Source organism: Dasypus novemcinctus, chromosome 7, assembly GCF_030445035.2.
Source record: "Dasypus novemcinctus isolate mDasNov1 chromosome 7, mDasNov1.1.hap2, whole genome shotgun sequence".
Lineage (NCBI taxonomy): Eukaryota > Metazoa > Chordata > Mammalia > Cingulata > Dasypodidae > Dasypus > Dasypus novemcinctus.
Window position 1 is genome coordinate 133,373,035 of NC_080679.1, and position 26,954 is coordinate 133,399,988.

General features: G+C 50.8%; 1 long non-coding RNA gene across 1 annotated transcript in view; it reads right to left on the reverse strand.

Annotated features, from left to right (window-relative positions):
* Window positions 1-5,921: 5,921 nt before the first annotated feature.
* The window catches only part of LOC131279308 (uncharacterized), a 31,793-nt gene continuing 10,760 nt past the window's right edge, over window positions 5,922-26,954 (reverse strand). Inside the window, exons 2-3 of the long non-coding RNA XR_009186695.1 lie at window positions 25,823-25,883; window positions 5,922-6,492 (exon numbers count right to left, since the gene is read on the reverse strand). This is a non-coding gene — a long non-coding RNA (uncharacterized lncRNA). The remainder of the gene's footprint in view (window positions 6,493-25,822; window positions 25,884-26,954) is intronic.

The window sequence follows — 26,954 nt, forward strand, 5'->3', positions numbered from 1 at the left end:
AGGACCCAGGATTCTAGAACGCCCCAAGGCCGGCTCCGGAGGGAGGGACAGACGCATTCTCCTCACCTGGCCCGGGCACGGCAGGTGAGGGGTGCCCGGGGAGGTCTCGGGCCTCCTCCTGGTCCAGGGGCAAGGGCAGGCCAGGTACCCAGAAGGCAGCGGGGAGTGGGGGAGGAGATGCCTGGCTGGCCTCTCAGCACCCGTGAAAGGCGGCTCAACCTGCGGCCAAGGCCCCCCAGACCCGGCCAGCTCCACCCCTCACCTGCCCCTCCGCGCCCGGGTGGGACACCCCTTCTCCAAGGCCCTGCAGTGCTGAGTTGCCCCCCTCCCCCACCCTGGCCCTCGGGGCATAGTAAGAGCCTCGGCCTGGCTCCGGCCCTGCCCCGGGCCAGCAGGCCTCTCTGATGAGGGACACAACCAGTTGCTGCAGCGCAGGAAAGCCTGAAGGCTTCCAACCTCCCCACGCCCACAGGCTGGGGCCAGTTATCCACGGAGCCCCCCAAACACCGTACCCCGAGCCAAGGCCCGCCCCGGGACCCTTCCATCCATCTAGGCAAGTAACTCGGGTGCGGGGAGAAGCTGAGCCGAGGCTGGAGGTGGGCGCGGGAAGAGCCTGCGCGGCTCTGAGGGCAGATGGACAGAGGCAGGCAGACGGCCAGAGCCAGAGAGCAGGAGGAAAAGGCAACACGGGGCGGACAAGAGCAAGGAGGAGGAGAAGGACGCAGACCTCGGAGATAGAGCGTGGACAGCAGACGGGGCTGTGCGCAGGGGAGCGGCTCTGAACCCGGCCTGGGAGCGGGCGGGTGTGCAGACACCAGTGAGCAGGGGCCCAGGGGCTGAGGCCCCCTCTCCACCACCAGGGGCCCGGTGGCGCTGGCCCCGTCTCCCGTGAAGGGCCCCAGGTGGAGTGGCGGCCCTCATGGTCACTCAGGAGGAGAACCGGCTCCTCCGGGGCCCTCCCGGCCTCCCCAGCTCGCATGGCTATTGTGGGAGGAGAACTCAATGCTGTGGTCAAAAATGGAGCCCTCGGGGCCACGTGCCGGGATCTGTAAATACCGGCTTGGCGCCTACCCGTCAGGTCAGCGAGCACCAAGCCCGCCACGGCCCCCGTCAGGTCAGCGAGCACCAAGCCCGCCACGGCCCCCGTCAGGTCAGCGAGCACCAAGCCCGCCACGGCCCCCGTCAGGTCAGCGAGCACCAAGCCCGCCACGGCCCCCGTCAGGTCAGCGAGCACCAAGCCCGCCACGGCCCCCGCCCCGGGGTGGCCCTGGGGCCACTGTCCGCAGAGCCTTCCCCGTGCTCATGGTCTCCAGGCCCTGCCAGGAGCACCCCCCGGTCGTGGGCCTTCCGGGCTGAGCAGGCCAGGTTCCGCCCCACCCCCCAGCTGTCCCTTCTCGCCTGTCACCCCATCCTCCCCAAGGGACTCTGCTCGCCAGCCTCTAATCCCCCGTCATCTGACCTGGGCTCCGCCCTGAACGCGCTCTGCTCCGCCACGCTCCTGAGGCCCAAAAATGGGCACGGTCATTTCCAGAGGGCCCGACGAGCCGGGCGCAGCGGGGAGGTGACATCACGGCGCCGTGGGTGCGAGCCCCGGGCAGGTGCCATGCGGCTCGGCGCTCGGGGGCAGGGCGCCTCCCATTTATTCTCAGGCCCTTCTCACGCCAGGGCCGGGGCCCGGCGACCTTCCAACCCAAAGTCCACGCGGGCCAGACCGCGGTCACCTTGCGCACACTTGAGGCTCCGGGCAGGACAAAGGGGCGTGGCACGTGGACCAGCAACTATCCCTGAGTGCGCGCAGGGTGCAAGCCAGCCCCCAGAGTCCTCGCCTGCTCACAGGCCCATGCCAGGCACCAGCTGGCGGCCGGGCCAGTGGCGGCGAGGACGCGCAGAGGGAGGCGGGCCAATGGGGAGAGGAAATGCAGCGTGACGAGGTCATGGAGGGAGGCACCGAGCGGGGGGTGCAGAGGAGGACATGGGGACCCCAGGCCCACAGCGCCCATGAGCAGGCTGCCCTTGGCCATGGTGTCCGCCCCGAGGCTCGGTGGACATGTGCGCGGAGAAGGGACGCCAAGGCGGGAGCCGGGGGCCTTCTTTTGGGCTCCCCACACATGCCAACAACCCCCGCTCGGCCCCTGCCCCGCTCAGGGATCCCGTTCCCCATTCAGCTGACCCGGGCAGCCCGTGCAGGTGCAGGGGCAGGGACGGCGGTGATGCCCAGGAGATTCTGTGCCACTGACCAGGGAGCGTCACGCGGCGTGAAGGCCGGGGAGTGGCGTCAGGCTTGTGACAGGCACAGGGGAGAGGCTGAGGGGGCTGAAGCTGCAGGCTTCCTGGGAGGGAGGTCCTCGGCAGGAGGGGAGGGGCAGGGGGAGCTGCGTCCAGGCAATAGCCTTCGGCACTCTGGCCCCCGGGGAGGGGTCTCCGAAGCAGTGCCCGGGGACAGAGCAGCTGCGCAGCTCTGCAGCGCCTGTCCCCGGAAGCCAGGCTCTGGCCAGGGCTCGCCAGCTGTCAGCCGACTGCTGGGCCGCGCGCAGGGGCCGACAAGCGAGGGCGGGCGGCTCGGTGGGGTCAGCGATGACACATGGCCGCTTACGTGGAGGGGGTCCCAGCCCAAGCCTGCTGTCCCCGGAATGACGTGAAAGACACGGCAGGGGAAAGGAGACACAGCAAGGGCCCCGGGAGCCAGGGAGGCTTAGGGCTTCAGCGGTGGGGGCAGGGACTCGTTCCCAGGACCCGGGCTTCCCACTGGGCCCCCTGGGTTCGGCCCCAGGGGCTTCCAGCTCCAGGCACGTGCAGGGATTACCCAGTGATGGGGTGGGGTGGGGCCGGGGAGGGAGGCAGGGCGCAGGCACCTGCCTAGCCCCCGCCATTCCAAGCCTCCTCGGCCGGACCTGCTGTCCCCCGGGCTCTAATTCCACCGGCTGAGGGGAGAAGCAGGCCCATGCTGGCCAAATCTGGGGCCTGGCCCAAGGCCCTACCCTCTGGGCACCCCCGCCCATCTCCTAGCGGGAAACACAGGGATGAGCAGCAGGACTCCGCGGGAGGGAGGGGTAGGGAAGCTCTCGCCCCGCACCCCCATCACGTGGTTGCATCCTTGGGGAGCCCGCAGGCCCCAGCTGCAAAAGGCAGTGTTGATAAACAGGCACAAGGCCTGCTGGCCGGGGAAGGCCGGCCCGTCCCCGGGTGCCCACCGGGCCGCGCCGCAGGCGGGGCGAGGGTCAGGCCGCGCCGCGGGGCAGCAGAGGGCCACCCGGGCCGGGAGAGCAGATTCTGCAATCTCAGATTTCAGGTCGGAGTCGGCAGGGGAAGTGGCGTCAGGGCTGGCGTAATCCAAGTCAACGGCCCCGAGTGGCCGGGGATGGGAAGCGACCCCGGCGCGGACCCCCGTGCCCCTCCCCTCGCCGCGTCTCCCGCACGGTCAGGGCGCCCGGGCGGCCCGGCCCCATCCCTCGTCCGCCCGCAGTCGCGCGGGGCGCCCCGAGTACCGGTTTCCCGAGCGCCGCAGGCAGGGTCGAGCGCCCGCGCGCGGCGACTCCAGCGAGGGACCTACCGGCGCCCGCATCGCCCCTCGACCCTCCTGTGGGGCCGGGGGCTCCCGCGCCAGAGCCGCCGCCCGCCCCGCGGAAAGTCCAGGCCGCGGCAGCGCTCGGGAAAGGAAAGCCGACCCGTCCTTCGGCCGCCGGGAGGGAAGGCGGGCGGCCAGGACGCACTGGCAGGAGCGCCCCGGGGCCTGGAGCCCGCGCGCCGGCCACCCGCGAAGCAACCTCGGCATCCCGGGGCCAGCGGCCCGCTGATGGGAGCGCGGGGCTCCCTGCCTTCCCCAGGCCCGGCCCCGCCCGGCTCCCACGAGGTGGCCTGGACGGCTGGGGGTCGTCCCCTCGCCCGTCCTCCACGGGGGGGGGGGGGTTGTTAAGTTTAGCCTTTGCGCCCCCCGCCTAGTGCCGCAGCGGGTCGCCCTTCTCGGCGACAGGCAGCGAAAATACCCTGCAGCCGGGAGAGGGGGAGGCCGGGGGCGTGGGGGCGGCGACAGCTGCGCCCTCTCCTGCCCCCACCGGGAGTGGTGAGACAGGACGCAGCCCCGGGAGGGCGCACCGCGGAGGCCCTGGGCTTCGCCGTGGGGAGTGACAGCGCCCGGAGCGCAGCGACGAGCGGCTCCGGGGCGGGGGAGGGGCCAGGTGGCCGGCCGGGGCTCGCTCACCTTCTCCTGCGCGCGCGTGAGCTTCTTCTGCACGTTGCTCGCGATCTTGCCCGCCGTCACCCCCTTGCTGCCCAGCTCGGCCATCGCGGCTCGGGCCTCGCGGCGGCGGAGGCGGCGTGGCGCGGAGGCCGAGCGCGCGGGCTCCCAGCCCCAGCCCCGGCTGCGCGGCCGGCCCCGGCTGCCAGTCCGCGCCGCGCGCCGCACGGCCGTGCCGACTGACGGAGGCGGAGCGTGCGCCCGGCAAGCGGGCGAGCGACGCGGGGACCGGGGGAGGGGCGGGCGGAGGGAGGGGCTGGGCCTCGGGCGACGGTCAGCGCCTCCCCACCCCTGTCCGCCCCCACCGGGCAAGACACTGCCTTTTAAAGGGGCCACCCCCGGGCGCCGGGACCGCCCGGCCGGCGAGCACCTAGCGGCGCGCGCGGGCGCACGGGCTGCGGCGAGCGGGACTCCCGGGAAGCCACGGGGACGCCGCCCTGGGGCGGGGACTAACGCGGCCGCCCGGGGCCCTGCACTGCGCGGGCCTGGCGCCTTGGTCCCGCTCTCGTGCAGTCACCCTCCGCGCCCAGCACGAGAGGCCGGATTTGAGGGCTCGGGGTAACGCTTTCAGAGCTCACTGCTCACTGACTGCGGTCGGCGCCCCGGGGGTTGGGAACCCCCCCTCGGTTCCCCAGGCTCTCCCCGCCCGTGCCCGACGCCCTGCCTCCTCCCGGCCTGTGTGCGCGCCCCGCTCCACCTAGGTGCGCCCGGCGCCTCCCACCTCTCTCCCCGGCGCCTAGTCCCCTGACGCGACGGCGCTCAGTCTCCCAGTTTGCTAATAATTTTTATTAAAAATAACAACGTCACCAAGCACTTGCTGGGTGCCGGGCGGCAGACCGACAGGCGTTATTAGCTCCTTCTTAGCATCTACCTTCAGGTGGGATCTTTAAGATCCCCCTTTACAGATGAGGCCCAGAAAGGCCTGGAGTAAATCTGCGCCTCCACCCCCCAGACTGCTAACCACTGAACCCTGGCCTGTCTCTCCTGGTGGGTGCAAGAAAGAAAGTGATCAATGGTCATCACTCATAGGCGAGATAAGCCTGTCGCTAACCGGGTGTGCCATTGGCAGTGGAGGCTACATGGATGAGTATGTGTAGCCCCCAAACCTGCCAGGGGCTGGGAAGGGTGCCACTGCCCTTGACTGCACTGGCCTGGGCGTAGCTTACTCAAGCAGGCACCAGGCACTGCCCATGCAGCCTGGCTCTGTAGGGGTCTCAGGCAGGGTGGGGTGGGTTGAACCACGGGCGGTTGTGAGGGTGGTGAGGGGGCAGGGGCAGAGCTCTCCATGGGCAGGGGTTTTCCCAGGGGGCATCCTGCAGGAGGCCTTCAACCCCAAAATGCCAAAAGCAGAGGGGCTCTTTTGCAGACACGAGGCCCCTCATACAAATGGGGAAACAGGCCCCGGCAAAAGAGTTGCTCCTGGGTTCCTGCAGCCAGGTGTCTCTTCCCTGCAAAGCTCCTGGCTACCCCTGCTGGTTCTTCTCGCTCCACTAAACACGGAGGGGCCTTGATCTCGTCCCTCCCTCCAGTAGCCTGTCATTATCCCTATCTGCAGACTGGCTGAGGCCACTGGTTCCGTCCCTGCTGAAGGTCACATGGCTAGCAGAGGGCAGCATCCAGACCCCGGCCTTCCTGCCACAGTTACAGGCAATTCCCTCCCAGAAAAGCACCAGGGACTGCATTGGTGGAAGGCATTTATTTGTTTTATTTTTTTAAAAAAAACAACTTTATTTCCAATTCAAAAAAAATAACAGAAAAAGGCAGCTCATCAAGTTGGGGAAGCATCACTCCTAAAAATTTCTGTCCAGGCACTTTCATCTCATCTAATTCCAACTGCTAACTCAGTTGTTCCTCTAGTGTTCAGAAAGATCCAGAGATGAACTCAGATTAGTTAAGTGACATTTCTAATGGCTATTATTATAAGCTCATGTTACAAAAGCAGAACGTAAACAGCAGCAGCTTGAGTTCGACAGCAGCTTTCTTCCTAAAAGCCAACATGCTTCCAAACCCTCACAGTCTCTTTCCTCCTTTTGGTCCACGGTCGTTTTTCTGGGCATTCTTTGGGCTCAGTTTCTCCCAACATTCCACGGAGGGAAGGAGGAAATGAGCCATCAGACACCTGGGAACAGTGGGAGATTCTGCTGCGCTGGACTTTAGTGTTTCAAAATACCGCTTGGCAAAAAAAAGTGGAAGCCGCTTAGCTGCAGGTGGAGAGGGATAGGGTCAGCCGTGTCACAGCGCAGGGGCCGGAGAGACCACTGGGGAGCCAGAAAAACAACCATTACGGAGATTACGCAGCAGTGTGGACATAGCGCCTATGGTATTATTCTTAATGAAAAGGTAGGGAATTGTGCAAGTGCTACACTTGAAACCACATAAAAATAAAAATCAATGCTCATGCTCAAAGATTGGAAGGAACCAAGCATTTAAAAATATATAGATTTATTAAGGTAAAGGTTAGGGCTGACTTTTTCCCCCTTAATTCCTAAATATCCTGCAGTATATTATGTTGGCTTCATAATAAAAAACAAAAGCACAGCTATTTCTAAAGAGATCAAATTTTATCCTTTTTCTAGATAGGAAAGACTTTTCTAAGTACAAAAGCATTGGAAGATATAATAAAATAAAAAATATTAGTGCTGGGGTACATAAAAATTAATTTTTTTATTTTCATTAATTAAAAATAAAAATACGGGAAGCAGACTTAGACCAGTGGTTAGGGCGTCCACCTACCACATGGGAGGTCCATGGTTCAAACCCCGGGCCTCCTTCACCGTGTGGAGCTGGCCCATGCGCAGTGCTGATGCGCGCAAGGAGTGCCGTGCTACACAGGGGTGTCCCCCGCGTAGGGGAGCCCCATGCACAAGGAGTACACCCCATAAAGAGAGCCACCCAGCACGAAAGAAAGTGCAGCCTGCCCAGGAATGGTGCCACAGACACGGAGCTGACACAAGATGACGCAACAAAAAGAGACACAGATTCCCGTGCAGCTGACAACAACAGAAACGGACAAAGAAGACAACGCAGCAAATAGACACAGAGAACAGACAACTGGGGTGGGGGTGGGGGAAGGGGAGAGAAATAAAAATAAATAAATTAATTAAAAATAAATAAAATACCACAGAGAAGTTTGGAAGGAAATGTTCCAAAAACGTTAATACAAGTTAAGTCCAAGCAGTAGGAAATACAATCTTTGTTTTCTTCTTTAAAATTTTCTTTAGTATCTGATTTTTTTAACCCAAATGATCCATTATTTATTTTATTAGAAAAAATACAGCTATTTCCATTTTGTAAAGAAATCTTTTTAACAACTATTTCAAATTCACAAAAATAAAAGAACAGAAAAAGGCAATTTAACTAGTTATGGAAACACTGTCCCTAAAATGTTCTTTTTCAGGCACTTTTACTTCATCTAATTCCAACTGCTAACTCAGTTGTTCCTCTTGTGTTCAGAAAGATACACTGATAAACACAGATTAGTTAAATGACATAGTCAAGGTCTCCTTTAATGAAAAAAATAAATGAGAAAAAATGCTTGAATCATATTCATATATCACAAAACCAAACCCCATGACCACATGGACAATAAAAAGGTTTAAAAGTACAGTCTTAAGAGAAATAAATGTTCATTGAATCAATGAATTACTATTTTTGCCCCTACTTATCAAATCAACAAATCGTTTTTTAAATTATGCTTCTTAATGAAACTAGAAAGACAGGTACTCTCACATACTGCTCCAGGAGTGTAAATATATTCAAAAGTTCTGGAAAGCAATCTTGCAATATGTATTTAGAATCAGTGAAATATTCATATCCTTCAACCTTATAATCCCAAGTCTAGGAAACAATTCAAAACCTCAACAAATCTTTATCCACACAGATGTTCCTCACATTCTTTATAATAATACAAAACAGAAAGCACCTAAAAATTACCACCTGCATGATTAACTATTGCATAGCCATACACTAAATGTTCACCAAAATAATAAAGTTCATGGAGAGTTTTATGTTGAGGAAATGCCTGTGACAGGATGTTGATAGAAGAATGTGAGATATGAAATTGCATTTTACACAGTTTATAACATGGGTCCAAATCCAAAATGTGGTTGGTATCCCTGGATAAAACGATTGGGGTAATTTTTTTCCCTGCTTCCTTTTTTATTTTCCAACTTTTGTACATGTACTCTTTTGTTAAGCAGAAAGAACGGCTCTAGTTGAAATCAGGAAACTATCCCCTGGGACAAAACCACAATGGGGGAGAGTAGAAAGAAACGATACAGCGAGCGGGAGAGCGATGGCCTAGCTGTGCCCGCTGACCCGCCACGTTTAAACGTGAGGTCTTTAAGCCACGCAGAGCCCAGGCGAGCAGCGGGCCCCTGGAGAGAAGAGCAGGGCCCTGTTTTCCGTCTATCATCCAAGAGCTGAGCAAGAAGCCCAAGCCACTGCCTCCTCCTCCTAAGAGTTTGCTTTTGCTCTTTGGCTGGCAATATAATCCTGTGTTCAACTGAAGCAGGACTTTGCCATCCTTTTATAGCTGGAGAAAGTGAGGCTGGATAGGATGGGCTTACCCAAGGGCACATAACTGGAGGTCCTGAGCTGGGGTCAGGGAGCGCTGCCCTGATGGGCATCTGGACAGATCGGCACGGTGCCTCCCTCTGGCGAGATCACGCGTCCCCTCTTACAGGGACAGGCAGGGGCTGTCCCGCTCCGCATGCAGAGGACCTGCAGGCAGACCCAGGAGGGCATTCGCCCTTCCAGAGGCATTATTCTGGGGCTCCACTGAGGCCCTGGCACACTGGAGAAGACCGTAAACAGTGGCTCTGCCTCCTGGGTGGCAGGCGCTCTACATTTGGTTATGCTGGTTTCTTGGTGTGGTTTGGCAAGGCCCTGCCTTGTCCCCTCCACATACAGGGCACCTACCCTGGGTCAGAGCAGTCGGCTCAGGGAGGCTAACTGCAAGCAGAGCCAACAAGAGTCTTCCCTGGACTGATCTGTGCTTGTAAGAGGCTAGAGTTCCTCCTTCTGCTAGGGCTGCTAAGCTGGGACTGTGTCAGTCCAGAGTCAGCAGAGGCCAGCTTGCTGACCACTCAGAAAGATCCTGCCTAGAAGATGGGGTCGACAAGAGTCAAGAGAGGAAGAGAAGGGGACAGAGTCAGAGAGAATTAGCAGTATTGCTTGAGAACTTCCTTGCAGCCATGCCTGGATTCCACCCCTACACACAGGCACACACACATGCAATTATTCAGCTACTTGAGCAATACGTCCTCTTCTTGCTGAAGTCAATTTGAGGTCAGCTGCAACCAGAAAAGTCATGATTAATATACTGTTATCATAATAATGTCCTTCTGAGGCAACCTTAATGAATCCCTAACGCTAAAAGTATCTTCAAGTTAGAGTCTCGATTGAGAACTTCTACCTATTTGATGGGATTAAGAAAGAGTGCCTAAAACTGTGGGCACAAATCAGCAGTGGATAAGTTTAAAGGGTAGGAGTAAGAATAAAGTTGGAAAAGCAGCTAAGGACAAAATGAATGCAATTCACAATCTGTGCTCGCACTGGGCCTGAGCACTGATGTCTAGCAACCTTTTCTCCGGCCTCTCCAGATGGCCCCTCAGTGATTCTTTTAGAGAGGGGAGAGTGATCTTCCAGAAGATCTTCTCAAAGGCAATCTCTCCCCATCTTCCCCTCCTGACCCACAAAGCCTACTGACCCAGATGTTTAGCTCCAGTCTTGATCCAGGATCCTGGTCTACCAGGAGGGGCCTGTGGAGTAGGCCTCTAACCAATCTAACTCCAACTAGTCCAACCCCAACTAGCCCAATTCCAATTGCACCTCCCACTAGCTCAACTCCAAGTAGCCCAACTCCAACTGGGCCTCTAACTAACCCAACTCCAACTGGGCCTCCAACTAGCCCAACTCCAACTGGGCCTCCAACTAGTCCAACTCCAACTAGCCCAACTCCACCAGGCCTCCAACTAGCCCAACTCCAACTAGCCCAACTCCACCAGGCCTCCAACTAGCCCAACTCCAACTAGCCCAACTCCACCAGGCCTCCAACTAGCCCAACTCCAACTAGCCCAACTCCACCAGGCCTCCAACTAGCCCAACTCCACCAGGCCTCCAACTAGCCCAACTCCAACTAGCCCAACTCCACCAGGCCTCCAACTAGCCCAACTCCAACTGGACCTCCAGCTATTCCCACGGTATTTCTAAAGCTTCCAGCAAAAGGTTAAACAGTCACTTGTGCCTACAGTAAAAGGAAGATTTCGTCTCCGAGAGCACATTTTTAAGATAACCATCTTGTTTGCGTTTTTTCCTTCAGATCTTTAAATCTCTGCTGACCTCTGTGCCTTCTGTGGTGTGGCTACAAGGCAGGAGACAGAGAAACAGCAGTAGCAGCAACACAGGCTTTACAGCCTGACTGCCATTACTAGTTGTGTAACCTTGGCCCAGTCACTGCCCCTCATCCTTTAAATGGAGCAATAGTACTCACCAGCTAAGGCTGTGGTTAAGGATAAGAAGTGACATGGGGCATTCCCTGGCCCAGGCTCAGTATGGTGGCTCAGTACATGGGAGTGATGATTACGACATCCAGCGTCTCTGAGTTAATCTCGTGTGGGCCCCTGATTGCTGGTGAGACTCAGTAGGTAAGAGTGTAGAGTCAGTGGCAGCCAGTTTTACAGATGGGTAAACAGAGGCACAGAAGAGCAAAGAGCCCTTTTCCCAGCTCTCCTTCTTCAACAGATCACAGCGTAGTCCCCACAGAAGTTAGATTCCATTCTTTGGAATTGGTCACTGGGAACTTAGAATAATCCTCCTTATATGATCTATGAAAAAAGAATTGGCTAAATGAAGAGTGGCAGCAAGTTTGTGCAGGTACGTTTTTAAGCATTTCTAAGGGTTCATCTACATGCAAACAAACTAGCAGGCTATGGGGATCACCAAGGGGACCAGCTGGTCCCCTGAAACAGCTTCAATGGCAAGTTATTGTACCCACTTGCCGACAGCCGTGCAAATGCACGGATTCCCCTAGAAAGGAATTCTAGATTCCCCTAGAAAGGAATCTCATGGCGTATAACAAAAGCCTCAGGAGTGTTTGCATCCTGAGATTCACCTGAGACTCTCTCCTTAGAGCACAGTCCCGAGCACAATGATGTTCTTCCCAACGGTGCAGAAAACAGTGAAAAGTTGGAAAGAGACTGACTGTGTAAGCACAGGTTGGTTGAGCAAGTGAACTTCTGAATTTTGGTCTATTTGTCACAGATTTTACTACCACTAACAGTCAATAAATGGGATTGCTTTCAAATTTAAAAAGCCTACTCTTCCAAATATACCATCATGAAAATGAAGAGGTAATCCATTCAAATAAAACGGACTTGCAACACATACATCGAACAAAGGGCCATAGCCACCATATATAGAGGACCATTATAGGAGTGGGGGTATATGGGAACCTCTTATTTTTTTTAATGTAACATTTAAATAAATAGAGCAAAGAAAAAGAAAAGAATTCCAACTCAATAACAAAAAAAACAATCGAATTAAAAGCAAAAACAAAACAGGCGCGCGAACTGAAAAGAACCTTCACCAGAGAGGCCACATGAATGGTCAATTAAGCACAAGAGAAGATACTTCAACTTCGTCAGACTTCAGGGAAGTGCAAATTAAAACCCCAGTGAACTAACACTACACACTCACAGGAGTGCCTAAATTAGAAGGACTGACAACATCAAATGTCGTGAGAATGTGGAGCAACTGGAACTCGCCCAGAGCATACCTGATTCCTCCTTTCCTTATGATCAGTTCTCAGAAGCCTCTTGCAGTTCTTTTTCTTTTGATCTTTTTTTGCTCTCACCTCTTCTTCCACCCCAAGTTCATTTTATATATGTGTGTGTGTGTTTGTGTGTGTAAAATATGTATTTATGTAAATCAATACCTGGGTGGAAAGGGCTGCCCCGCCCTACAGCAGACATGTCTACACTCCAGATGCCCAGCTAGGCCTGGACATGTCCTCTGGCCTTGACTGGGAGCTCCCTAGAGACTGTGCACACACACTGGACACACCTGAGTCTCCTCTTCTCCCCCGGGTGCTGGCGTCTCCTCCGCATCCTTACAGACCCAGCTAAGCTGGCACCTCCTCACGAGCGGCTTCTTTGACCCATGCACTCAGGCCAGGTTAAGGGACCCTCCTCGGTACTCCCCAGAGCCCTGTGCTTGCCTTTCTCACACAGCCAGCCTCCACCAGCACCACAGCTTTTAACTCTGACAGTTCATGAATCCGTGCTCCTTGCCTTGTGGTGATCAGAGGCGGGGACAGAGGTGCTCTCATTGGGGGGCTGGGGGGTCATTTCCTGTTAAGAAATGCGGAGTCCCTGTGGAGGCTGCAAATGGGCTGCTCCTTTGAAAACAGAACCTTCCCCTGAGGGCCCCTGAGGGGTCAGGACTGGGGCTGCTTAGTTCTGACCCCCACTATCCTCCACGACGCCAGGTCCTACCAGGTGCTCAGCAAATTGCACACTGAATGTTGGCCTGAAACGGACTGTGCGGGGCCGTCCCAGGGTGGGGGCAGGTGCTCGGCACCGGGAGGGTGAGGACTGGCCTGGCCCTCTGTCTCCTCCGTGGGTCACTGCATTTGTCCATGGTCTCCTGCCTTTCGGTCTGTTCACCCTTGCCCTCGCCTGTCCCCTCCTCCCTCTCTCCCGCTGACATTTGCTGCATCGGGTAGGGGTCTGACCTTCCAGTTGGCTTTCTGCTAACCTGGGTTGCTTCTAAAGCCAGCTTCTACCACCCCCACCTAGTCCCTGCACGGGAGCTGGGGGAAGCACGGTCCACGGCTGCGCCCCGACCCGCTGGCCCTCAGGCCTCGGGTGTGTGGCTCAGACAGGGACGTGCATTCACAAGAGGGCAGGTGGCCAGTGTCACTCTTGCAATGAAATCATGTTTCTTGCATTTTGCATTTTTACAGAGGAGGACACAGAACATAATAGGTTTTGTTCATTCTAAGTAAACAGCTGACAATGTCCGATTCAATGGGTTCTGCCCACAAAACACAACAATGCTTCCTTAAAAACAAACAAAAAAAAAGAAATGGCTGGAAATCCATGCCTTCATAGGTAGAGGGGACAAATCTCGATCCACAGCTCTTCACTTTTTGAGGTCAAACCCTTACTTTGCTATAGGGTCCCTCGCCGCCCCCCCCCCCCCCCATTTCTCCTGGAGTGCACAGTGTGTGGCACTGGGGACACGGAAGGGGCTCTCGTCCTGGGTGCTTCTTTCAGTGCCTCCCTCCCCGGTGGCCTGCTCCTTCCGCTCTCTGCGGTTGTCACCTCCACAGCCGCGCCTCGGGGCTGTGCCAGGGTACCGGACACATCCTAGGCTCCTCGGGATTTGGGCTTCGGGCGACCCGCCTGGGCGCCCTCTTGGCGAGTGGACAGACAGATGGGGCAGCGTGGCTCCTCCCTCCATGCGGGGGCCGAGGGCGCCCTCTGGCTCCTGGAGCCCCTCCTGCCTCTCCACGAGGACCGGGGGATGCTCCCAGGCCTGGATGGGGTTCCTCTCGGCCTCTGCCTGCTCCCAGGGTTTGCTCCAGGGCAGCAGGGCCAGGGTTTCCCTCGGGAACCCAGAAGCATCTCGTGCTCTTCCTTCGCCCTGATTCTCCACGACCCCACCCTGAGAACGGCTTTGAGGTGGGGAGAGAGGAAGGCCTGCCCCAGTCTAACTCATCAGGCAGGTGCCTCCCCCAATCGATCAGCTGACGAATAGGACCAGGCTTTAAGAACTCGGAAGCCCAGCTGGGCTGTGTCCCTGGCAGAGTGAAGGCGGAGCGCCCCGCGGCTGGGCCAGGAGGGTGGGGTGTGGAGGGCATCCCAACACAAGCCTGTGCTGTGGTTGCGGCCGCCCATAGGTGGATGGTTTAGCAAACCCCGCGTGTGAGCCTGTGGGGAGCCCACGTGCCTGCCAGGAGAGGCACGCTCCCCTGGGAGCTGCCTGTGATCAGTAACATCAAATTCTGCCCGTGGCCATGACCTCCACCAGTGGGAGAGAAACCCGAGGGAAGGGGGAAGTTGTGAAGACACTTTAGTAGATGCTCACACATAGACACTGTGGAAGAAGCCTCTGCCCCTCGTGGGGCCCAGATCTGGGGCCTCCTGAACTGCAGCTGCAGCTGCAGCTGCCCGGGGGGTGGAGGAAGGGGTGCCTGGCACGGAAACCTTGACCTGCCCATTCTGAAGCCTGGCCCCCAAGTCCCCCGCAGGGGCCAAGCCGCTCCCCAGCAGCAAGCAGGATCTTGGCCCAGCAGCGCAGAGCGAGCTGGAAAGACGAGCTGGCCTGGGCCCACCCTCCCCCAGGGTCCAGGCGGGGACACTTTGGCAGCCAGGAGGATGCCGTGTTCCAGGGATGCTCCGAGGAGGTCCGGCCGAGCTCCAAGCTCCCACAGTGCTCTGCAGCAAGTGAACCATTGCTGCACACTCGGTCTACACCAACCCCAGCCAACACCACTAACCAGCCCTGGCCGGGGCACCCAACGCCCACACCCTTATCTTCAGGCCCTGGTGAGCCCCGCCTCCCAACACGCCCTTCCCTGGAGGCCTCGTCTCCACCCTGTGGTCTCATCTGCATCGACTTCTTTGACCCTGGCCTTGCCCCTCCAACCCTCCCACCCCAGTGTCCAGGACAGGTTTTCTAAGCTGTTCCTCCAGCCACTTCGCTCACCTGCCCTGCGCTGTCTTCCCTAGGGATTTTAGAATAAATTCCAAATATCTTACAGCAGTCCATGAGCCCAAGGCCAGGCCCCCTGCAAGCCTCTGCATGCTGTTTTCTCTCCCTGCCCCCAGGCTCGACCCTCTGTCTGAGCCAGCACCCGCCCCTTTTTGTCTGCCCGGCTCCAGCTCGTCTTTCCTGACCTGGTTGGAGACTCCCCCACCCAGGAAGCCTCCCCCAGGCCCACCAGAGGGGCCAGTGCCCTTGCTCTGACTGCACGGTACTGACCACCCGTTCCAGGATCAGCCTCTCCCAAGGAGGGGACCCAACAGCATTCCGGGCATAATGGGTCCGAAGATCTGGGGAAAGAGGAGCAGGAGAGCGGGAAGGAGAGAGGGAGTCTGGAGGGAGCCCTCCTACAGGGCAAGCGCTGTTGGTGGCGTTAAGTGTCCCCTCCTGGTAACCAGACAGACCCGCCCAGACTAGGACTCGGATCCCACCCCCCACGGGATTCCCGAACTGGGTTGTGCAAAAACCAGGTGTGTTTCTCTGTGTAAGTAATGAACAATCTGAAAAGGAAATTGAGGAAACAATGCCATTTGGAAGCGGACTTGGCCCAGTGGTTAGGGCGTCCGTCTACCACATGGGAGGTATTTCAAACCCCGGGCCTCCTTGATCCATGTGGAGCTGGCCCATGCGCAGTGCTGATGCGCTCAAGGAGTGCTGTGCCACGCAGGGGTGTCCCCCGCATAGGGGAGCCCCACGCGCAAGGAGTGCGCCCCGTAAGGAGAGCTGCCCAGCGCGAAAGGAAGTGCAGCCTGCCCAGGAATGGCGCCGCACACATGGAGAGCTGATGCAACAGAATGACGCAACAAAAAGAAACACAGATTCCCGTGCCGCTGACAACAACAGAAGCAGACAAAAAGAAGAACATTCAGCAAATAGACACAGAGAACAGACAACTGGGGCAGGGGGGAAGGGGAGAGAAATAAATAAAATAAATCTTGCAAAAAAAAAGAAAACAATGACATTTACAACTGCATCTAGGGGAAAGGATTAACCAAAGAGGTTGTTTTAGTTTCTTAGGCTGCTCAAAGCAGATACCTGTGAAATGGCTCGTTTATGCAACAGGAACTTATTTGCTTATGGCTGAGGCCAAGAAAATGTCCAAATCAAGCTATCAGCAAAGTGATGTTTTCTGCCTGAAGACGTGCTGCTGGCAGTCCCGGCCTCCTCTGCACACGGCAAGGCACATAGCGGTGTCTGCTGGCCTCTCCCTTCTCTTCCTGGTTTTGTTGCTTTCAGCTCCCAGCTTCTGTGGCGCTCTCTCTCTCTCTCTCTCTATATATATATATACACACATATATATATATTCATTCCACTTATAAAGGACTCAAGTAAGAGAATTAAGCCCATCCTGAAAGAGGTGGGTCACACGTAACTGAAGTAGCCTCATCAAAAAGTCCTGCTTACTATGGGTCTACATCCACAGGGATGGATTTGATTTAAGAACTTGTTTTTCTGGGGTACAACTTCAAAGCACCACAGCAGTGAAAGACTTGTACCCTGAAAACCAGGAAACACTGCTGAAAGCAATTAAAGGACATGTACGTAAGTGGAAAGACATCTCATGTTCATGGATTGGAAGACGTAATATCAATATTAGAAATTAATCTACAGATTAAATTCAATCAATATCAAATACCCAACAGCCTTTTTTGCAGAAAAGGAAGAGTTGATCCTCAAATTTATCTGGAATTGCAAGGGGCCACAAGTAGCCAAAAGAATCTTCAAAAATAAGAACAAAGTTGGAGGGGTGTCCCCCGCGTAGGGGAGCCCCACGCGCAAGGAGTGCGCCCCGTAAGGAGAGCCGCCCAGCGCAAAACAAAGTGCAGCCTGCCCAGGAATGGTGCTGCACACACGGAGAGCTGACACAACAGGATGACGCAACAAAAAACACAGATTCCCGGTGCCACTGACAACAACAGAAGCGGACAAAGAAGAACACGCAGCAAATGGACACAGAGAGCAGACAACTGGGGGGAAGGGAGAGAAATAAAATTTTAAAAAATAGTATATCTTTAAAAAAAAAAAAAGAACGGTTCCTATTAAAAAATGGAAAATAACAAGGGTTGGAGAGCAATAGGAACACTCATCATTGTTAGTAGGAATGTACAATAGTGCAGCTGCCGCAGAAAGCAGTTTGGCAGTTCTTCAGAAAGTTAAGTATAGAATTATCATGTGAGCCAGCAATCCTTTTCTGAGGTATGCACCCAAAAGGACTGAAAACAGGGACTCAAAAAAAAATCTGGTCTTCCAGGAAGATGGTGGATTAGAGAGACACAAGGCTCACTTCCCTCCCAGAAAAATAGCTAGAGGACAGGCAGAAATGGCCTGGAAAAAATCTTCTAGGGTTTGGGACCCCAGGAGAAGCCTGGACACCACCCAGCCGAGAGGGGCACAGGAAATGAATCTCAGTGAAAGGACTATGAGCAGAAGCTGCAGCTCCAGCAGCCAGCACCCTTGGCTGCACCCTCAGGGCAGATAGCTTTGACTTCTCTGGGCTCTGGCTGGTGGCTCTGGAGAGAGGGGGCCACAGGCTCCACCTCCCCGGGAAAGGGGAGAGAGGGACACAGCCAAGGCTGACCAGCTTCTGACCCGCACGTTGGGTCCGCTGGGTCCCAGGAGCCCTTCTGGGCCACACCACTGTTTGCCTTGGGGCCAGCAAGAGGCTAAGGATCTGTGACCCTCTCAGTCACCCTCCCTACTGCCTGGACCCGTTGCTCAGGATGAAGAGGGGCGCAGAGTTGTTTCCTACAGGGAACAGGGAGGCTGCTGCCAGTGAAGGAGGAGAACAGCCCCTAGGGAGGTCTGATTTGTGAAGCTCTGAATAGCCTCAAGGCAGGACACCTGTCACGTGGTTGCTGTCCAGGCTGCAGCAAACACACTCCAACCAGGCTTTGAACTGAGAGGGCTGCCAAAGAGCGCCGTCTACTGCTGGGCCAAGGAGAGGTGTGTGAGGAAATTGTAAAAGTAAGAGAGGCTGTTTCCAGCCTTTACAGCCTCCCTCCCCAAGGCCCTAGGAAGCAGGGCTGCAGCCCATTACTGGGTCCAATGCCCAGATTTGAGCAACTAATATGGAGAATCCTAAAGACCTAGAATGAGTTGAACCAAGAATCAAAGAACGACAGTAACACACAGCCTCCTGCCACTAAATCTTTAAAGAGAAAAATGAGCATCAGAATAAACTCAGGGAAGTGGATATGGCTCAACTGATAGAGCGTCCACCCACCATATGGACGGTCCAGGGTTCTATACCCAGGGCTTCCTGACCTAGTGAGGTGAGCTGGCCCACGCACAGTGCTGCTGTGTGCAAGGAGTGCCATGCCACGCAGGGACACCCCCACGTAGGGGTGCCCAACGTGTAAGGAGTGCACCCCGCAAGGAGAGCTGCCCTGCGTGAAAAAGTGCAGTCTGCCCAGGAGTGGCACCATACACATGGAGAGCTGACACAGCAAGATGATGCAACAAAAAGAGGCACAGATTCCCATGCCACTGATAATGCAAGTGGACACAGAAGAACACAGAGTGAATGGACACAGAGAACAGACAACAGGAGTGAAGGAGAGAGAAAAAAATAAAATGAATCTTAAAAAAAAAAAAGAATAAATTCAGCATCATAATCAGATGCCTAGACAGCAGCAAAAAATTACAAGCCATAATAAGAAATGGAAGAAATGGGCCAACAGAGGAATATATCAAAGCCCTAGAAGAGACACAGGATCTGAGACAACAATCAACAAGTTTCATACAAATCTCCCAAATCAAATCAATGAGTTGGCTGACAATATGACTAAAGATATGAAGGACATCAAGAAGACACTGAGTGAGCACAAAGAAGAATTTGAAATCCTGAACAGAAAAGTAACAGAGTTCACAGGAAGGAAAGACACGACAGGAGAGATCAGAAACACAGTAGAGGCATACAACAGCAGACTTGAAATGATAGAAGAAAGAATAAGTGTTACCAAAGACAGAATGGAAAAAATTGAGCAGGGGCTCAGGGAGTGAATGACAACAAGAAATACAAGAACATATGTGTCATGGAGCATCCAGAAGAAGAGAAGGGAAAAGGGGCAGAAAGAGTATTTGAAGAAATAATAGCTGAAAATCTCCCAACTCTCATGGAAAAAAATGAACTTATATGTCCAAGAAGAGTACCCCAATCAGAATAAATCCAAATAAGCCTACTTTAAGACACATTCAATTCAGAATGCCTAATCTCAAAGAAAGAGAGGCAATTCTGAGAGCAGCAAGGGAGAAGCAAACCAACACATACGAGGGATACCCAGTAAGACTTAGTGCAGATTTCTCATCAGCAACCATGGAGACGAGAAGACAGTAATATGATACAATTAGGATATTGGCAAAGGAAAAAAAAACTGCCAACTGAGAATTCTTTATCCAGCAAAATTGTCCTTCAAATATGAAGGTGAGTTTAAAATATTCACAAATAAACAGAAACTAAGATAGTCTGTAAAAAGAATCTACCCTTGCAGGAAATATTAAAGGAAGACTTAGAGCCTAAAAGAAAAAGACAGAAGAATTTAGAAGAAAGAATAATTGAAAGAGCAAAAACATAACTAAAAGACAAAAACAAGATATGACATATGAAAACCAAAGAATAAAATGGGGGAAGTAAATAATGCCTTTAGAGTAATATCATTGAGTGTGAATGGACGAAACTCCCCAATCAGAAGATATAAGCTGGGAGTAGATGTGGTTCAAGCAATTGGGCACCTGCCTCCCACATGGGAGGGTCCCAGCCTCAGTTCCCAGTGCCTCCTAAAGAAGATGAGCAGATGCTGCAACAAGCAGACACCACAACCAGCAGACGCTGCAACCAGCAGTTATCGCAACTGTCACAATGAGCAGATGCTGCAACCAGGAGATCCCACAATCAGCAGACGCCACAACCTCTGCAACGAGAAGTTGCCACAATGAGCAGACGATGCAGCGAGCAGACAATACTGTCCATGGGAAGATGTGGCTCAAGCCGTTGGGCATTCGCCTCCCATGTAGGAGATCCCAGGTTTGGTTCCCAGTGTCTCCTAGAGAGAAGACAGACCCCAGGAGCAGACATAGTGAGCAGACAAAAAGCAGACAGAAGAGGGTGCTATCTCGGGGGCAGGGGGAATTAAAAATAAAAAAGAAAGGAAGGGGGACAATGAAAGAGTAAAACAATGAATTTAATTTTAAAAAAAGATACCGGCTGACAGAATGGATTAAAAAACATGAGTCATCCATATGCTGCCTACAAGAAACTCACCTTATACCAGGATACAAACTAGCTGAAAATAAAATAAAAGCAAACAGTAACCAAAAAAGAGGAGGGGTAGCTATATCAGTATCAGACAAAACAGACTTAAATGCAAAAGAGTTATAAGAGATAGAGAAGGCCATTATATATTAATAAAGGGGACTATCCACCAGGAAGATACAACAGGCATAAATATCTATGTACTTAACCAGGGTGCCCCAAAATACATGAGACAAACTCTGGCAGAACTGAAAGGAGAAATAAACATCTCTACAATAAAAGTTGGAGACTTCAACACCCCACTCACATCATTAGATAGAACAATTAGAAAATCAACAAGGAAACAGAGAACTTGAACAATATAATAAATGAGTTAGAACTAACAGACATATACATAATGCTGTACCCAAACTCAGTGGGTTATACTTTCTTCTCAAGTGCCCATGGATCTTTCTCCGGGAGAGACCACATGTTAGGGCACAGTGCAGCTCTCAATAAATATGAAAAGACTGAAGTTATCCAAAGCACCTTCTCAGATCATAATGGAATGAAACTGGAAATCAATAATAAACAGGAAAGAGGTAAATTCAAAAATGTGTGGAGGCTGAACAGCACACTCCTAAATAATCAGTAAGGCAAAGAAGAAATTGTAAGTGAAAATAGTAAACATATTTAGATGAATGAAAATGAAAACAGAACCTACCAAAACTTATGGGATACAGTGAAGGCAGGCCTGAGAGGGAAATTTATAGCCCTGAATGCCTATATTAAAAAAGAAGAAAGAGCTAAACTCAAAGATATAACTGAACTAGAGAAACTAGAAAAAGAACAGCTAACCACTCCCAAAGCAAGCAGAAGGAAAGAAATAATAATGATTAGAACAGAAATAAATGAAATTGTGAACAAAAAAAAAAATAGAGAAAATCAACAAAACCAAAAGCTGGTTTTGAGAAGAGCAATAAAATTGACAAACCCCTAGCTAGACTAACAAAGAAAAAGAGAGAGAAGATGCAAATAAATACAATCAGAAATGAGAGGTGGGCATTATGACTGACCCCACAGAAATAAAAAAGATCATAAGAGGATATTTTGAGAAACTGTATGCCAACAAACTAGGCAACCTCGATAAAATGGACAAATTCCTAGAAATGCACAAACAACCTACAGAGGCTGTAAAAAAATACAAGAACTCAACAAACCAACCACATTTAAAGAGATTGAAACGGTCATCAAAAAAAGTGCAGCCTGCCCAGGAATGGTGCCGTACACACAGAGAGCTAACGCAGCAAGATGACCCAACAAAAAGAGACACGGATTCCAGATGCCACTGACAAGAATACAAGTGGACACAGAAGAACACATCGCGAATGGAGACAGAAAGCAGACAACTGGGGGCGGGGGGGGGGGAGAAAAATAAATGAAAAAATAAATAAATCTTTAAAACAAAAAAATCTCCCAACAAAGTTAAGTTCAGGACTAGATGGTTCCACGGGTGAATTCTACCAAACATTTCAAGAAGAATTAAATGCAATCCTGTACAAACTCTTCCAAAAAATCAAAGAAGAGGGAGAAAATTACCCAACACATATTATGAAGCCAACATCACCCTACTACAAAACCAGATAAAGATAACGACAAGAAAGAAAATTACAGACCAACCTCTCTAATGAACATAATTGCAAAAATTCTCAGCAAAATACTTGCAAATAGAATTGAACCACATATCAAAAGAATTATACACTGTGACCAAGTAGAATTTACTTCTAGTATGCAAGGGTGATTCAACATAAGAAAATCAACTAATGTGGTACACCACATTAACAAATTGAAGGAAAAAGTCACATGATCATCTCGACCAATGCAGAAAAGGCATTCAATAAAATCCAGCATCTTTCTTGATAAAAACACTAAGAAGGATAGGAATAGAGGAAAATTCCTCAATACAATAATAATGGGGCATATATGAAAAACCCACAGCTAATGTTATACTCAATGGGGAAAGTTTGAAAGCTTTCCCTCTAAGATCAGGAACCAGACAAAGATGCCCAATGGCACCACTGTTACTCAATACCATGCTAGAAGTTCTAGCTAGAGCAATTAGACAAGGGGGAAAAAAAGTAAAAGTCATCCAAATAGGAAAAGAGGAAATAAAACTCTTACTATTCACAGATGACACAATCCTATACTTAGAAAATTCTGAAATGTATATGACAAAGCTACTTGAGCTAATAAATGAGTTCAGCAAAGTGGCAGGATATAAGATCAATATGCAAAAATCTGAAGTTTCAGTACACTAGTATTGAAAATTCTGAGGAGGAAATTGGGGGGGGAATCCATTTACAATAGCAACAAAAAAGACTCAGACACCTAGGAATCAATTTAACCAAAGTATTACAGGACCTATAGGCAGAAAACTACACAAAACAATGCTTAAGAAAAATCAAAGAAGACCTAAACAAATGGAAAGACATTCCATGCTAATGGATTGGAAGAAAAAAAATATTATGACGTGTAACCCTACCCAAACCGATTTATAGATTCAATTCAATATCAATCAAAACTCCAACAGCCTACATTACAGAAATAGAAAAAGCAATTACCCAATTTATTTGGGGGAAGCGGATGTGGCTCAAGCAATTGGGCTCCCATCTACCATATAGGAGGTCCAGGGTTCGATGCCCAGGGCCTCCTGGTGAAGGTCTGTGTGGTGAGTGGGCCCACGTGGAGGCTGGCCCATGTGGTGGGCTGCCCCACGCTGAGTACTGCTCCACACAGGGAGTGCTGCCCCGTACATGAGTGCCAGCCCACGCAGAGAGCTAGCACAGCAAGATGACGCAACCAAAGGAGACACAAAGGACAGACAATAAGAGATGCAGCAGACCAGGGAGGTGATACGGTACAAGAGAATGATCGCCTCTCTCCCACTCGGGAAGGTCCCAGGATCAGTTCCCGGAGCCACCTAATGAGAATACAAGCAGACACAGAAAAGCACGCAGCAAATGGACACAGAGAGCTGACAACAGGGGGAATGGAGGGAATGGGGGGGGGGATAAATAAATCTAGAAAAAAAACAAATTTATTTGGAAGGGAAAGTGCACCCAAACAGTCAAAATCATCCTTAAAAAAGAACGATGTAGGAAGACTTTCACTGCCTGATCTTGAAACATATTACAAAGCTTCAATGGTCAGAAAAAGCAAGTATTAGCATAAAGATAGACACATTAATTAGTGGAGTAGAATTGAGAGTCCAGAAATAAACCCTCACCTCTATGGCTAACTGGTTATTGATAAACCCACAAAGTCCACACTACCAGGACAAAACAGTCTCTTCAACACATAGTGCTGGGAGAACTAGGTATCCATAGTGGATAGGACCTGTATCTCATTCTTTATATAAGAATCAACTCAAAATAGATCAAAGACCAAAATACAAAAGCCAGGACTTTAAATTTACTGGAAGAAAATGTAGGGAAACATCTTCCATATCTTGTGGTAGGTGGTGGTTTCTTGGATATTACCCCCAAAGCACAAGCAACAAAAGAAAAAATAGATAAATGGGACCTCCTCAAATTAAACACTTTTGCACTTCAAAAGACTTTGTCAAAAGGGTGAAAAGGCAGTCCACTCAATGGGAGGAAATATTTGGAAATCACATATCCGATAAGGGTTTAATATCTATGATATGTAAAGAGATGCTACAACTCAACAATAAAAAGACAAATGATCCATTTTAAAAATGGACAAAAGACTTGAACAGACATTTGTCCAAAAAAGAAATATAAATGATGAAAAAACACGTGAAAAAATGTTCAACATCACTAGTGACTAGGGAAATGCAAATCAAAGCTACAATGAGATATCCTTTCACACCTATTAGAACAGCCACTATTAAAAACCTGGAGGGAAGTGGATTTGGCTCAATGGATAGAGCATCCACCTACCACATGGGAGGTCCAAGGTTCAAACCCAGGGCCTCCTGACCCTTGTGGTGAGCTGGCCCACGCACAGTGCTGATGCGCTTAAGGAGTGCCGTGCCATACAGCGGTGTCCCCCACATAGGGGATCCCCATGCACAAGGAGTGTACCCAGTAAGGAGAGCTGCCCCGCACAAAAAGAGTGCAAACTGCCCAGGAGTGGGGCCACACACACAGAGAGCTGATGCAACAAGATGACACAACAAAAAGAGACACAGATTCCTGGTACCACTGACAAGAATACAAGCGGACACAGAAGAACACACAGTGAATGGACACAGAAAGCAGACACCTGGGGCGGGGGGGGAAGGGGAGAGAAATAAATAAAAAATCAATCTTAAAAAAAAAAAAACCTGGAAAACTATAAGTTTGAATAGGATGTGGAGAGATAGGAACAATTATTCATTATTGGTGAGGAACAATTATTCGTTATTGGTGGGAATGTAGAATGGTACAGCCACTGTGGAGGACTGTTTGGCAGTTCCTAAGGAAGTTGAATATAGATTTGTCACATGATCTGGCAATACCACTACTCAGTATATTCCTAGGAGAAATGAGTGCAGTGATATGAACAGACATCTGCACACTGAAGTTCACAGGGGTGTTATTCACAATTGCCAAAACATGGAAACAACCCAGGTGTCCATCAACTGATGAGTGAAAAATTGTGGTGTATACACACCATGGAATATTACACAACTGTAGGAAGAAATGAGGTCATGAAGCCTATGACAACATGGATGAACCTGGGGGACATTTTGTTGAGTGAAGCAAGCCAGATACAAATGGACAAATACTGAATGAGTGTGCTATTATGAACTAAAAACATTGTGTAAACTCACAGAGTTAATAACTAGAATATAGGTAACCAGAAAATAGAATGAGCTTAGAGAATGGAAAGCTGGGCGTTGATCTATACAGAATTGGTAAAAAGGTTGTTTGTAAATCTTCGGAAATGAATAGAAAAGGTGAAACACATCATAGTGTTTGTAACTAGCAGTGCTATTACTTGGGTATGACAGTGGTTGGAAGGGAAAGTCTAAGGTCATGTAACATGGGACTGTATAGCATAGGGAAACCTCATGTAAAATAGCAGTATGGGGAACAGGGCATATATATAAGACAGTTTTTCTTTGAAACTGAACGAATGTTTGTTAATGTTACAAGATGTTAATATCAGGCAAAAATACAACCAAAGCAAACTATGGACAGTAGTATATAGTGATATATTAATAATCTTCCAATAAGGGGGAGAAAAGGAAATATACGAAGGGAAAGAAACTAGACACAAGGTACTACATATTGCTTGACTCCATCTATACAAGATATAAATACACATAAACTAGAGAGACAGAAACAGAATAGCAGCTATGTATGGCAGGGGAAGCATCGAGAGTAAGAGTTGATGAGGTTTTTGTTTTTTATTATTATCATTTGAATAATTAAACTGTTCTAATAACAACTGATTGATGTGATGAATACACAATTATGTAATTACACCAAATACCACTGATTGTATACTTTGGATGGATTGTATGCTAAATGATTTGTTTAAAACAAAAGACAAGAAAGAAAGAAGGGAAGTAAGTGTACCTCATTGGTTGAGCATGTGCTTCACATGTACAAGGTCCCGGGTTCCATCCCTGGTACCTCCCTAAAGAAAAAAAAACAACAAACAAAAAGAAAAACAAATGCATCTGCACACCAGTGTTCATAGCAGCATTATTAACAATTGCCAAAAGACAGAAGCAACCCAAGTGTCCATCAACCGATGGATGGATAACAAAATGTGGTATATACATACAAGGAATATTAATCAGCCACAAAAACGATGGACATGGATGAACCTTGCAGACATCATTTTGAGTCAAATAGGCCAGACACAAAAAAGACAAATATTGTATGGGCTCACTAATATGAAAGAATTGGGGGGGGAGGGGGGTTGGGGAATGGGAAGTTAATGTTTAATTGATACGGAGTTTCTGTTTGGGGTGATGGAAAAGTTTTGGTAATAGATAGTGGTGATGGTAGCACAATGTTGTGAATGGAATTAACACCAGTGAATTATATATTTGAATGTGGATAAAGGGGAAATTTCAGGTTGTATACGTTACTAGAAGAAAAAACAAAACACCAAACTAAACTATGGATTATGGATAGCTTTTGCACGTTACATTTATTGTTGGGTCATTACAGTCAATTTTGTTTCGTTTTGTTTTGTTTTTTGTTTTTTTAATATACATTTTTTATTTTTTTAAAGATACTTAGATTATGTATATGTTACACAGAAAACATAGGGATTCCCATATGCTCCACTCCCCACACCTCCCACACCCTCCCACATAAACAACATCCTTCATCAGTGTGGCACATTCATTGCAACTGATAAACGCATCCTGGGGCATTGCCACTGAGCATGGACCATGGTTCACACTGAGGTTTACACTCTCTCCCACACAATTCTGCATGTTATGGGAAGATGTAAAAAGGCCTATATCTGTTGTTGCAATGTCATTCAGGACGATTCCCAAGTTCTGAAACAGCCCCCGTATTACACCTGTTTTTCCCTCTCCCTGCCCCCCAGAGCCTCCAGTGGTCACTGCCTCCACATCAATGTTGTAATTTCAGTCAATTTTGAACAACACCCCACCGCCACCCCATTTGTGATGGGTGGAGATTTGATACTGTTGTTTGAAGAAAGCAGGTCATTTGTCTTACACGAACT